This window comes from Lactuca serriola, chromosome 6 (genome assembly GCF_051521515.1).
Source record: "Lactuca serriola cultivar US96UC23 chromosome 6, Lser_US96UC23_V15, whole genome shotgun sequence".
Classification (NCBI taxonomy): domain Eukaryota; kingdom Viridiplantae; phylum Streptophyta; class Magnoliopsida; order Asterales; family Asteraceae; genus Lactuca; species Lactuca serriola.
Window position 1 is genome coordinate 113,449,274 of NC_136413.1, and position 14,793 is coordinate 113,464,066.

A 14,793-nucleotide genomic window follows, 5' to 3' on the forward strand; every position below is an offset into this window, starting at 1 on the left:
GGACCTGCAGGTCTGCGGGTGCCAAACATCATTCCTTTTTACGACCATACTTATGTCGTTGTTACCAGTCAATAGCATGGTGCAATTAATCACATGATGCCTTAATATAAATCCGGTTTAAGGTAGTTAGTACAACAGTAGTTCTTACAGCACTACATTACAGTACTACATAAATTTTCCCTTTACATATATTTAGTGATCTTTTCACTTAAGCATTAAATGTAAAAACTATATTTTGTTAATGATAGTTACACTTGGAAAATTATACACTTTTACAAGAAACGTACATTCAGAGCAGTTAGGTCTTGGTAGAAGATTACATTCAGAGCAGTTAGGTCTTGGTAGAAGACACCTTCATATGATAGTAGGAATCATAGGGATTTCTAGGGTTTTTCAAACATTTACAGCTGTTTTACAAACATTTTCATACTTACAGTTCATATACACTTTCAATACTTACAATTCTTACATACAAATTCATACATACAAATACTTACTTACAAATTAAGACACTAAAATACTTATGATCTCACCAGCTTTAAAGCTGATACTCGCTTTCAAAATTACTTGTATCCTCAGGTCATCTATAGACAGGTACCGATGCAAGGTTTAGAGAAGATGGAGCTTGTTCAAGACTCATCTTTCATTTTTATTTATGCTTTAGTGTCTATTATAATTTGACAGAACACACTTGTATAATAATTATTTTATTAATGAAATGGATGATGTTATTGCTTGTTTACTACTTTACATTGTTGTGATACTGTACATGACGTCCTCCACCCAGAACGTTTCTGCCGTTTTTGGTTTCGGGGTGTGACACTACTTCTTTAAATGCTACTACTTTGTTAACGCTTCTACTTCGTGAACGCTTCTACTTTGCTAACGCTTCTACTTCGTGAAACGCTTATACTTAGTTAAACGCTTCTACTTAGTTAAATGCTTCTATGTCGTTAAATGCATGCCTGTACCTGTATAGTTATATAAATGATGTTTAAAGGACTTAGGAAGGCTAGTTCGCCCTATTTCCTTTTCCTCGTTTGGATGTGGTCTGGTGGGTATCGGATATCCGTCCGAAGGTCGTTTAAACATTAATTATATATCATGTATACATGTATAGACATGAAGGTTTACATCAATCAGTTCTACTATGAGTCTCTACCGTTAGTACAATGCCTCTAATAGAATTCAGATTACGAGATGCATCTTCAAGACACGGATCTCCCCGTCGTCAAGTTGGTAACTAGACTCTCCTGTAGGGAGAGCGGTCATTGTGTGTATAGATCTATACGTTACTGACACCCCCACACCCTGACTGCTAGCTACAGTCCACGGCCTACCAAGCCAAGGGGTGGAAAATGTCATATTTACACCGACGCTTGCAAGGCGTCAAGTACTCTAGTTTCGATTAGTATGGTTACGAGTATCTCCATGTTTACCTTATAATTCATGGCCTTAAGGTAACGATAATTAACATTGTATGCTGGAAACACACTCTTAGAATTATTCTTTGTTTTAGACCTTGCTATCCGTATCGTACATTTGATACCGTCTGGGGTCTGTATCTCCTTTTGTTAGACTGAGCTAGGCGTATCATTCACTCGATACTCTCCTGGAGTCTATGATTTCTTTGCCTTAGTCAGCAGTATTTTCTGTTGAGGCATATGTTATTTTCCCTTGTATTTTACTAGTGATAATCTCCTACTTTCTTTAAAGTCAAATACCGTATTTTGGGTAATGATAGTATTTCAAGGAAAATTTCTCTTTAAAATATAACACTGTCGAGTCTTGGTAGAAGACTGCTTTTAATTAGAAAATATAGGATATTCTGGGAAGAACTTTAATACACCATAGACTCTAAACTACTACTTTTTATAAAGTTATTTCACTACTCACGCTATGTGTTAGGTAAATCGCCTTTTCCCGTTGCAAGTAATACGATTAGAGTGGATCCCCATACCTCTATTGAGGGTGTTTAGCCATAAGTCTTCATGAGCCTTTCTTCCCGCAGCCTTCGTTCCGAACTGTTCTCAAATCTTTCCAAGCCAGAGAGTGAACCTTTCCCAGTATAAAGGTAACTTAGTAGGAACGACTCCCATATTATGGCTTTTTCCGATACTCATACTCCTACCTTGAATACCCGGACTACATCATAGGGATGTAGGTCGACACTCAGACAACCAATATCCGAGGCACGGGAAAAATTTATGCCTAATGTAGTAAGGATTGATACGTCTATGGGTTAACCATCATCTCTCATAGGAAAACCATGCCTCCAAAGAAGCGTAACCCGATCCACTGGCAAGAAACCTACTCTCCTATTCGATGAAGCTACGTTCCAAGCTGCAGTCTCGGCAGCCGTAGCAGCTGTCGAGGCTCATCTGAATGATAACAACGCCAATGTTAGCAAGAGCCTAATCGGAATTTCCGATCCTAGCAATGGAAAGCAGCAACCAACACCTGCATACCCAACCACCCAAGAACCTCAGCCAAATCCACTAAAGAGAAAGCTCAAGAACGAGGAAGGAAGTACCTCGGCTCAAGGACCTTCCGAAGGGCAACGAGCTGAGACAGTCAATACCCCTGCCAGCCCTTTCCATCCTGACTTCAAGAAAACCATACCTAGGAAACCTTCCCCACTGCAGCAAGTGTAGATACCATCATCATGGTATATGCCGGGAACTCTTCTGTGCAAGATGCAACAGGAAGGGGCACACCTCTCGTACCTGCAGAGCCCCGGTTGAGTTCATTACATCAACCACCAATGTGACGACCAATCCAGTTTGCCGTCTATATGGTGACATTGGATACTTCAAGAAGGATTGCCCAACTGAAAGAAAAGACACGGACACAAGAGGAGTCTAACTCTAATGCTTAGGGAGAAGCATCAAGGAACCCGGTAGATTTTTGGTACGTCTCTCAATCTCAGATAACTAACCGAAAACATTAAAAGGCTAATTCTAAATGTAAATACTTCCCCATTAAGGCGAAAGTCGCAGAACTGTTATAAAATTTAAAATTTCATCAGGTAAAACTATAATGGCTAAGTATATACGTTACTGCCATGTATAATTGAGATGGATAGACCTAGAGTGAGTGAATGCCGCCTCATTTCCTGTTCCTCGTTTGGTTGTGGATTTAGGGCGGAGTCGCTGAGTCAACAATCCTCCCCACCTTAATTATACATGACTAGTATATGTTAGGCGATTATAGAAAGGCCTCGTGAGAATCCATTCATGAAAGGTACCCTATTCAGAAACACTCAGGACCCTCTACAGTTCCGCGTCAACTCTATCGGTCCAAATATCCGCGACAGTGATACACGGGACGAAACCCGAGACGCCTAGAACTTGTGTGCCCATTCGGCACATGACCCTATCGACCCTCATTCTATATCATGTCGAAGTATGCCAACTTCGACGCCTCTATCAATCATGGTTCGAATTAGTGCAACCGTGTGTAACTCCCTAGTGCTGTGTAAAAAGAACTTTCACCGTAGCCATTTCAGCAAATAAAGGTTCTTCCGAACCTAAACATAATAAAAATAATAAAGACTAATGCGAGTCGTCAGTCGTTACTCTTATTTCAAACTTTCCGAAGTGCCCAAGAGAAGGGTACTGCGCGCTGTTAACCAACCCTTCTGAGACAGATAGAAACCAAAGCGAAAGACACTGCAGGCATTCCAGAAGACGATAACCACCCGAAGCCTACTCCGTAGAAACCCAGAAAGACCCTTCGCACCTCGCAATCAGGTTCGTGAATCAAGAAGATAGAACTCATGGGACTGACTACTATAACTGAGTATATGCTTAAGGGTGGTATATAATTGAGATAAAAAAGATTTAAGATGTGTGCTTCCTCCCTACTCCCTATTCCTCGTTGGGTTGTGGGTCTGGGGTGGAGTCGCATAACTGAACATCCTGCCGACCTCAATTATATACGGCTTGCATACACCAATATTAGTGGTTAAGACCAGTATGAGCTCTACCACGAACCTCGTAGTAAAACTCTTCATCCTATCCCATGGAATGGGAGCTAGATTCAAGAGAACCCCTGCGGGTTGAGCTACTATAATGACCACAAATCCGAAATTCGTTTTCATCCCGGTTAAGCCAACATAGTAGCTAACACCCTCAGTTGGTAAAGAAATCTGAGTCGTAAGAGTCAAAGACATTGACTACGACCATCCACTCACGCTTAATCCCCCGAATTAAGCATCTCAGCGGATATCCCGTAAATTCAGAAGCCGCGATACGTTAACCCTTGATAAGAGTGGATGAAGAGGTTGAAAGTTCCGAGTGATGGAACCCTATACTCACTAGATTTGACCTAGACCGAGAAAACTCAGAACATTCAGGAGAGTAGTTGCAGAAGATATTCGCACTACTCAGGCACTTCGTCCACCCCGTTACCGACGAGTAGTGCCTAGGACACTCCGCCCTATCATGTGGAAGAAGTCACCGTCGCCCTGTAGACGATAGACTGCATTCTCCGAAGTGAACACTAGAATGCCAAGAACCACATGATAACCTCCGCAGCCAAGAATACTTGATTAAAGTGAGACGGTAGGTTGCGTTAAGCCTTATAACCCAGATTCCGAAGAGATTACAGACAGATCCCGAAGAGATTATAGACTTGACACCAGTCTAGGTGTTAGTCGATGGGTTATACAATAGCACGCGCTTTCTGCAACTGAAATAAACCAACACCTTAGAGAATATGACATGTCTTAGAGATTCATTGGACTACTAGGTGTTCCAAAAAAACTATCTTACACGGAAATAGTAGAACCACCTCCTGAGATAGTCCAACACTTCAGAAAATCTCTAAGGATTGTGTTAGCCCTGAGCAGAGCCTACTATTCATGAAACAGCAAGGCAAGTAAGAGCATGATCCTTTCCCGATAAGAATCATGCCGTGAAAGCGCCAACTAGACGATGATGAGAAGTTTAAAAACTTCTAAGCACTCGTCTGGTGAAACCCTATCTCCCCAACCCGGAGAGTTTCCGTTGGAAACATCTCAAGAACCAGAAGTGCAGACCCGTTTCGCACTAGGTTGAGATAGACCCCTGTAGCAAACAGATACCCATAGACATGTAATCCATCCGATGATCTAGAAAACCTCTGAAAGCCAATTGACAGGAAACACAAATCCAAGGACAACCCGAGCTTTCTAAGAACCAACCAGAAGGACTACACTTCCAGTATGAGAGAGAACGTTGGAACTACGGAATGGCGATCACGCCAGTGATGATCTCGCCATAGAAGTACGCTATGTTCTAAGTACTAAAAAACTATACCCTTCCGAGAGCTTAGGACCATCCGTGATTCTTCACAAAAATTGGTCCAACCCTCGTCAGACCACTACTACTTTCAGAAACTCCATAAGTTACACCCTGAATCGATCCACTTCTTCGACTTGATAAGTGTTTGCCCGACGTCACTCCTTGTATCCCACTCATCTTGATAGAAACCATTGGGAACCCTAACTTCGTAGACGAACCTATAAGAATCGCTAACTGCATGAGACAGAATCTGCATCCCGTAAGTGAAGGTTTGTCAGAATGACAAGCAAAGGCTAGAGTTCACTTGGGAATGCGAGGACCAACCGAATAGGAAGTGCCCTCATACCTCTACCCGATTGTTCATGATTACTTCCTTGCCTAAACCTGAATTTTGGGACGAAATTCCCTCTAACGGGGGGATGATGTGACAACCCGAAATTTATTCCATCATTTTTAACCCCTCCTTCCGTTAATAAGCCTCGTCTTATTAAACTGTTCGTTAACCTTTTGGACTGGTTAATCAATGTGGGACTTTTATAATGACTTGGTAAGGGTTGAAACAAATTAGAAACACCCTCATTAATCCCTTGGAAAGTTTTAGTTTCAACCAAGTCAAAATACGACCATTTAATCAGGTGTGACCAAAAGCCCCGTTTAACGGCAGTATCGGGTAGATTTCCACTGAGCCCCAACTCAAACCCCTATATAAGGGGGAGTGGACTCCATTCACACTCTTTCCACTCTCTCTCTCTCTACACTCTCTCTCTCTACAACTTGTTTTCAAGCAAAAAACGCCCATTCCGAGCCCCAAACTAGTAAGTAATCTATCCTAACTTGTTGTATAGCTTAGTTAACATGCAAATTTGTGTTTAAGACATCAAATAGGGGCAAGATTCTGTGTGTACGGCCCAAGAACACTCTTGGACCGTGAACACCCTTAAGTGGGATTTTTTAAGCCCCAAAACCCCTCTAAATTACCCCTAGGGCTTAGATATGACTTGTAGAATTGCATATACGAGCTTAGAACACCAAAACCTTATGATATGGAGAGTAAACATGAGTTTACGGCCCAAGAACACTCTTGGACCGTAAACCCCTCTTCATAGGCCGTGAACACCCTTTAAGGTGTTAGAAATGCCCTCAAACACCTCCTATGGCCTTGGAAAATGTCTAGAAGCAACCACCATTGAAGTAAAGGCATTAAACATCAAAGAATCATTGGACATAGGAGTTTACGGATGTAAACCCCCTAGGATTGTTCCATGGACCGTAAACTCCCAAAGAGTGCCCAAATGATGCCCTAACTTCTTCATTTGACTTGGAAAAATACATAGAACTTTATTTCCTACCATTTAAGACCCTAATACACCAAAGGAATGTTCATATAGGAGCTTACGGCCGTAAACTCCTTGTTTAGGCCCGTAAACTCCTCAAATGGACCATTTAGAGCCTTAAACCCCTTCATATGCCTTATATTTCGACCTAGCCTAATTCTATGAGAGATACAAGACCTTGAAGCATCCTAGAACACACCACCATGACTTTATGTCACACCCCCAAACCAGAATGGCAGAAACATTCGGGGGTGGATGACTTCACGTAGTATCACAACAATTGAATATTGTAAAGAAAGTAACACAACCATCATATATATAATGAAAACGTATATTGTTGCGTTATACATATTAGCAAAAGAATATTACAATATGATGATAAATGTTCGATAATAAAACATCCTTAGTGTTTCTTCTCCAAAAGCTGGTGGTTACCTATATCACTGATTCCCTGAGAAATACAAGTGGTTTCGAAAAAGTGTCAACAATTAAGTTGGTGAGTTCATAAGTGTTTTGCATTGAAAAGTATGTCCTTTTTGGTAGTAAATCGATGAACGAGGTTTTCAGAAAATCCAATATTTTCTATAAATGGTTTGAAAAGTTTCCAAAGTTGGAGTGCGTTAGTATATTCCATGCTTGAATAAAAACGATAAACTTTTTGCTAAAAATAAAGTAGAAAACTGAATGCATATATGAATCTCGTAAATCAAACTTGTTTTTATACTTTTATGTGAGTTTTATAACCATACTATTGACACTGACGGCCTGTAACAACATTCTTCAGGTGTTGTAGTGTTATGACATTTGTCACCCCAGACCTGCCGGTCTAACTATAGCTAATAGTTTAGGTGCGGGGTTGTCAATCCCGTATAGATCTATACACAAGTATCACGCTCTCTCTCCAAGAGATTATGGTATATAATACAGGACTTGAAATGCATACATACGAGTACGTTGAAGTTTGAATGTCTCACATTACTTGGTATAAACATATTTACGATGATAAAGACTTTACTTCATTTGAAAGTATTTCATTTGTCAAGATGTATATGTAAAATGTATGAATAACTTGTTAGCTATGCTCATTATAGCTTCTCAAAAGTATGTTTCCATTTAGTAAGAATAACTTGGTGATATAATAGCCCTCTAAGCATAAAGATATTTATAAAAACGATACTTTGACTTGTAATGTACTTGTATTCCCCCCCCCCCCCTAAAACATGAAAAGAATTGAAAAGTAGGGGTATGAACTCACTCGTTAAGTTTGAAGAGAGAGGCTAGAGTTGAGCAGAATTTCGACCGCAGAAAGTTGCGTCTTCGGGCTCTCGGGAATTTCTGCAGCGTAGATCTTTCGTCGGGGGCTCGAGTGCAGAAACCGAGGTGATGGAATGGTCTCTGGAGCTTAGAAGTATGGGAGATTGACTGAGGAATTGAGAAAGGTGTGCAAAAACTCGAAGCTCAACCTCTCTATTTATAGGCTGTAACTTCCTCGTACGCGGCGCGTACCTCCGAAGTACGCTGGGCGTACCCAGTACGCGGGGTGTACCTCGGTTACGCGGGGCGTAATAATGCGTCATGGCTTACGACTCGGGTCTAGCTAAGCGTAGAGGGGGCAGCCGATGGGACTCGACTCTGGGCCTAGTACGCGGGGCGTACTCCCATATTACGCGGGGCGTAAGTCTAGCTTCCATTTTCTAAATTCCGTAACTTTCGCGTACGAGCTCCGTTTTTTGCGTTCTTTATATCCACGCGTAGGTGAGATTATGCTCTACAACTTTCATTTAGACTTCGTCGGCTAGTTTTGACTTTATTTTTAATGATATAATTTTAATAGGTCGGGCCTCCTAAAGTCCGTTAAAAATTCATAGTTTCTTTATTCGACGTCGGTTTTCGTTTGTCTTTTTATCAATTTGCTCCTATTGTGGAGATCTTCAACTCTCATTTAGGTTGCGTTAGTTAATTAACACTCGATCTTCAATTCGAGTTTTTAGCCCTCTACTACTGTTACGAAACTTTGAAAATTCGTAACTTCTTCATACGAGGTCCAATTTGGGCGATCTTTTTATGCACGCTCACCTTTCAACGAGATCTACGACTTTTGTTTAGATACTTAAGGCTAAAATGCATTTTATTGAGATTTTACTTTTTACGTCAAATAATGTTTTAACGGCGTGTCGTCAATATACGAGTGGTTATCATTTCTTCAATATTACCCGGTTTTGAGCGTTCTTTATGTTTTTGGAAACCTTGTCATGATATCTAATATTTGATGCATCCCAACTTAGATATTTGAACACTTTATTTTCAAGGTTAATTTAGTTGGTTCCAAATAGTTTTTGTTATATTTGACATTTGAGAGTTACACTGCTTTGGAAAAATATAGGGTTGTCACATCATCCACCCGTTAAGGGAATTTCGTCCCGAAATTTAATCTAAGATAGAGTTTACAGTTTTAGGAAAAAGATGCGGGTATTTCTGTTTCATCTGATCCTCGCGTTCCCAGGTGTATTCAGGTCCTCGCTTGGCGTTCCAGCGGACCTTTACAATAGGTATACGGCTTTGTTTAGTCCTTTTGATTTCCCGATCCATGATCTCTACTGGTTCCTCTACAAATTGGAGGTTTTCATTTATTGCAATTTCGTCTAGAGGGACGACAAGGGTCTCGTCGGATAAGCACTTCTTTAGGTTCGATACGTGAAAGGTAGGGTGTACGTTGTGGAGCTCCTGAGGTAGTCTAAGTTTGTAAGCCACTGGACCGATTCTGGCAAGGATCTCGAATGGTCCGATGTATCTAGGGTTCAGTTTCCCACGTTTTCCGAAGCGTATTAAACCTTTCCAAGGCAAGACTTTGAGTAGGACATGGTCTCCAACCTGGAATTCCAAGGGTTTTCATCTCTTATCTGCGTAACTCTTTTGTCTATCCCTTGATGCTTTTAGACGTTCTCGGATTTGAACAATCTTCTCCGTAGTTTCCCTTATGATTTCTGGTCCAGTGAGCGTGTTTTCAGTTGCTTGTCCTTTTGCTAGTTGTGTGTCCCCCACCTCGGCCCAGCACAAAGGTGACCTGCACTTGCGGCCATAGAGGGATTCGAACGGGGCAGCTTTGATACTGGTGTGGTAGCTATTGTTGTACGAGAACTCGACCAAGGGTAGATGTGTGTCCCATGCTTTGCCAAAATCGATCACGCAAGCTCTCAGCATGTCTTCTAGGTTTTGTATGGTTCTCTCGGTCTGGCCGTCGATTTGTGGGTGATAAGCGGTACTCATGTCTAGTCTCGTCCCCAAAGCTTTTTGTAGCGACTGCCAGAACCTTGAGGTGAATCTACTATCTCGGTCCGAGATAATGGATATGGGTACACCATGCAGTCGTACAATTTCTCTGAGGTATGTCCTTGTTAACTTCTCCAACTTATCCGTCTCTTTGATCGGTAGGAAATGCGCTGACTTAGTTAACCTGTCAACAATTACCCAAATGGTGTCGAGTCCGCTTGTTGTTTTGGGTAATTTTGTTATGAAATCCATGGTTATCCGCTCCCACTTCCACTCAGGTATTTCTGGTTGTTGTAATAAACCCGAAGGCTTCTGGTATTCCACCTTGACTTTGGCACATGTCAGGCATTTGCTCACGTAGGTACCAATTTCGGCTTTCATGTTTTGCCACCAGTACAACTTCTTGAGGTCGAGATACATCTTATCGGAGCCGGGATGTATGGAGTATCGTGTTTTATGGGCTTCGTCCATAACGATTTCTCTGAATCCACCAAACTTCGGTATCCAAATTCGATCCATGAAATAACGAACTCCGTCGCTCTTGGTCTCAAGGTTCTTATCCATTCCCCTTAGGGCTTCTCCTGTCACATTTTCGGATTTCAAGACTTCTATTTGGGCTTCCTTGATTTGCGTGATCAGGTGTGAATGGATCGTCATAGTTAGGGACTTCACTCGGCGACCTGAGTACTCCTTCCGACTGAGTGCATCAGCCACTACATTAGCCTTTCCGGGGTGATATCGAATTTCGCATTCGTAATCACTTAGTAGTTCTACCCATCGTCTCTGTCTCATGTTGAGTTCCTTCTGGTTGAGGATATGTTGGAGGCTTTTATGATCGGTGAAGATTGTACATTTTTTGCCGTAGAGGTAGTGCCTCCATATCTTCAGAGCGAAGATGACTGCTCCTAGCTCAAGATCGTGCGTTGTGTAGTTTACTTCGTGCGTCTTTAGTTGCCTTGAGGCGTAGGCGATGACCTTCCCTCTTTGCATTAAAACATACCCAAGTCCTTGGTTTGATGCATCACAACAGACCACAAAGTCCTCCGTTCCCTCTGGCAGGGTTAGGATGGGCGCACTACATAAGGCTCGCTTTAGTGTCTGAAATGCACTGTCTTGTTTTTCTCCCCAATCGAAGGTCACATTTTTCTGGGTTAGGGTGGTAAGTGGCTTGGCAATCTTTGAAAAGTTTGGTATGAATCTTCGGTAATACCCGGCGAGTCCCAAAAATTGTCGGATTTCTGTAGGGGTCCTTGGAGTAGTCCAACTATCTATTGCCTTTATCTTGGAAGGGTCCATGTGTATTCCTTCTTTACTTACAACATGTCCTAGGAAATCCACTTCCTGAATCCAAAATTCGCACTTGGAAAATTTTGCGTAAAGTTTCTCTGCCCTTAATGTTTCCAGTACTTGGCGGAGATGTTGGTTGTGTTCTTCCTGGCTTCTTGAATAGATGAGTATATCATCTATGAACACGATCACGAATTTATCCAGGAAGGGACGACATACTCGGTTCATCAAGTCCATGAACACCGCTGGAGCATTTGTCAATCCGAAGGGCATTACTACGAACTCGTAGTGACCATAACGTGTTCGGAAAGCCGTTTTAGGGATGTCTCCTTCCAGCACTCTCAGCTGGTGATAACCAGATCTTAGATCGATCTTTGAGAAGTAGCTTGCTCCCTGCAGTTGGTCGAACAGATCGTCTATGCGCGGTAGGGAATATCGGTTCTTGATCGTCAGTTTGTTCAGCTCCCGATAATCGATGCACATGCAAAAGGATCCGTCCTTCTTTTTCACGAATAGGACTGGTGCTCCCCATGGTGAGAAGCTCGGTCTGATGAATCCCTTGCTCAGCAGCTCGTTTAATTGACTGGACAGTTCCTGCATCTCGGCTGGGGCTAAACGGTAAGGCGACTTTGCTACTGGGGTAGCTCCGGGGATTAAGTCGATTCTGAACTCAACTTGGCGCTCTGGTGGAATTCCTGGAAGATCTTCTGGAAAGATATCTGGGAAGTTGCAGACTTCCGGAATGTCTTTAATCTTCTTTGGTTCTTGTTTCTGGTCCACTACGTGGGCTAGAAAGGCATGATATTCTTTACGAAGATATTTTTGTGCTTTAATACAGGAAATGATTTGTAAATTTGAACTAGGTTTGTCTCCATAAATGACAAGAGTTTCGCCGTTTGGCAGATTTAGGCGAACGGCCCTTTCGTGGCAAAGTATATCGGCATGGTGAAGACTCAACCAGTCCATACCGATGATGACATCGAAACTTCTTATCCAGATGGGCATAAGATCGACTCGGAACAAGCGCTCGTTTAAATTTAGTGTGCATCCTACGTACAAATCGTTTGCGTTTTCTGTCTTACCGTTTATCATTTCTACAGTGAATATTTTATTGAGTGGTTGGGGTTTTTGACTAAGTAGGTGTTTGAATTTATGACTCACAAAACTTCTCTCCGCACCGCAGTCAAAGAGTATGCATGCATAAGTGTTGTTGAGTAGGAACGTACCCGTAACCACCGTGGGGTCTGTTATTGCTTCATTTTGTCCTATTGCCAGCACTCTCCCCACACCGCCAGCATTCCTTTCCTTGGGACAATTCCTCCTGAAGTGTCCAGTCTCTCCGCACCCATAACACGCCTGGCTTACTCCAGTACCAGAAACTTGAGTGATTGGTCGTGCCGGTGCTTTACAGAAACGGGCTGTGTGCCCTTTCCTGTCACAGTTCTTGCAGTGCATCTCGCGACAAATACTGTGGTGATGGTAGTTGCACTTGCTGCACTTGGGCAGATTCCCCGTATATGGTTTTGTTGGCGCAGAGGTAGCAGGAGTTGTGGTGGGGGTAGTAGCAGCATGAACCGCAACCATTTGCTTCTTTGAAGGTTTTTGCGAAGTTTGCCCCTTTCTCTTGTTCCAGAATTTCTTCTTGTTGTTGTTGTTGGCATTGATCTCGTTGTTGCTGTTCCCTTTGGTTGGTTCAGTCATGATAGGCGCGACTCCTTGACAGACACCATGATCAACAAGAGAGTGCGCTAGTTCCTTGGCGCTGGCGAAGGTCATGGGTTTGGAAGCTAACACACTTCCTCGAAGTTGGGGTGATAGTCCCCAGATGTATCTCTCGACCTTTTGGCTTTCCAGGGTTAACATTCCTGGGCAAAGTGTTATTAAGTCACTGAACCTGTTGGTGTAACCTGCTATGTCCGAACCTACCATCGAAAGGTTCCACAGTTCCTATTCAAGCTTCTGAATCTCGCCTCTTAGGCAGTATTCTCGAAGGAGCATTCGTTTCAGGTTTTCCCAACCCATGGAGTTCGCCACCACCAGGGTTAGTGTCTGGACGTGGCCGTTCCACCACGTCAGGGCGCGTTCAGAGAAGGTAAAAGCGGCAAACTTTACTTTGCTTTCTTCAGGGCATGCGCAGATTTCGAATACAGCTTCCGTTCTCTCTATCCATTGAGATAGAGCCAATACTCCCCCAGTCCCGTAAAAGGGAATAGGTTTTCCGTTGGTGAAGTCTTTGTAAGTGCATACCCCTGAACGGCCTTGACTTTGGCCATTTGTAAAGTTGTTTGTTCCTCCTCCCAATTCGTTGTTGCTCCTTTGAGCCATTGCTGCGGTTACAGCAGCGGTCACAGCAGTCTGGAACATAACGGCGTCCATAATTGGAGGAGGTGGTGGAGGTGGTGTTGAAGTTGAGTTTCTGTGTGTCGATCTACGAGGAGGCATGTTCTGGTAGAGAAAATAAGAATGAATACTATAAGTTCCTAATGTTTGGACAATAGTGTGTTAGTTGTAATTTGTAATTTGTTTGGACCTTAGTTTATGGTTTCAAGGCTGGCATAGAAATTTTTAGTTAACCCATAAGTTTCCGAGAGGTATTATAAAGAAGTACTTCATATTAATATATATATATATAGGTCACACCCGTGGTGTGTTACATGTCTTGCTTGGAAAATTTGACCTACCTAGAGGTCTCCGACTATAGTTACAAAAGGAAATAAGCGAAAAGAAAAAAACTTTTATCCGAGATCCTATTTTATAACAAAATTGTTGGGGCTCGAACAAGCTCTACTTGCGGCGTTTGGAGCTAGATTCGGCATCCGACCGCTTGACTCCCATCAAGCGCCTCTCGAAATCTGCTTGTTGTTCCTTCATCTCCCTTATTTCTGCTAGTGCCGTTATCATTTGGTTTTGAAGCGTCCCTGTGTAGATTTGGGTATTCTCATGTAGTCCTTCCAAACGGCGGATGTCTGCGGCGTTACCTTGAGTAGCAGCATTGACCTCGCGAACTCTGGCTGCTTGCCTGTCTGTCTCGTAGTTCTGGGTAGCTATAGCGTTCACAATAACAGGAAGTGCTCGATCAGCTGAGCCTCCCCCACTGACATTGTAAAAATCTCGGCACATGCCGAAAGGAGGGCGTACACCTTGCTGGCGGCTCCAGTAGTAGAGGTGACTTCCCCACATGGGAATGGGTCCCGGTTGATATGGTCTGATTTCGGGAGGATGAGGGATGGGAGGGTCGATCACTTCCGGCTCGGAGTCTGTTCCACTAGAAATTTCCTCGACCTCTTCGTCGACTTCGAATTCCTCTCCGACTTCGACTTCGAATTCTTCTTCGATAACCCCTTCGGGTTCTTCCTCGGCCTCTTCTTCGATTTCCTCTGGGTCTTCCTCTGGGTCTTCTTCTATCCAACCGCCATTGCCTTGGTTTGGGTAGTAGGGATCTCCTGGTAAATGGAATCCGGCCATTTGTCTGTACTAGGATAGAGGTATGAGAATTTTATAAGAAAATAAATTTCTATTTAACGACTTACTATTTTTAACAGTACTCCTATAGTATTTCAAATTGGCGAATCTAAAATAATTTGTATTTGGTAAGTTTTTGGCTTGTTGTCCACTAT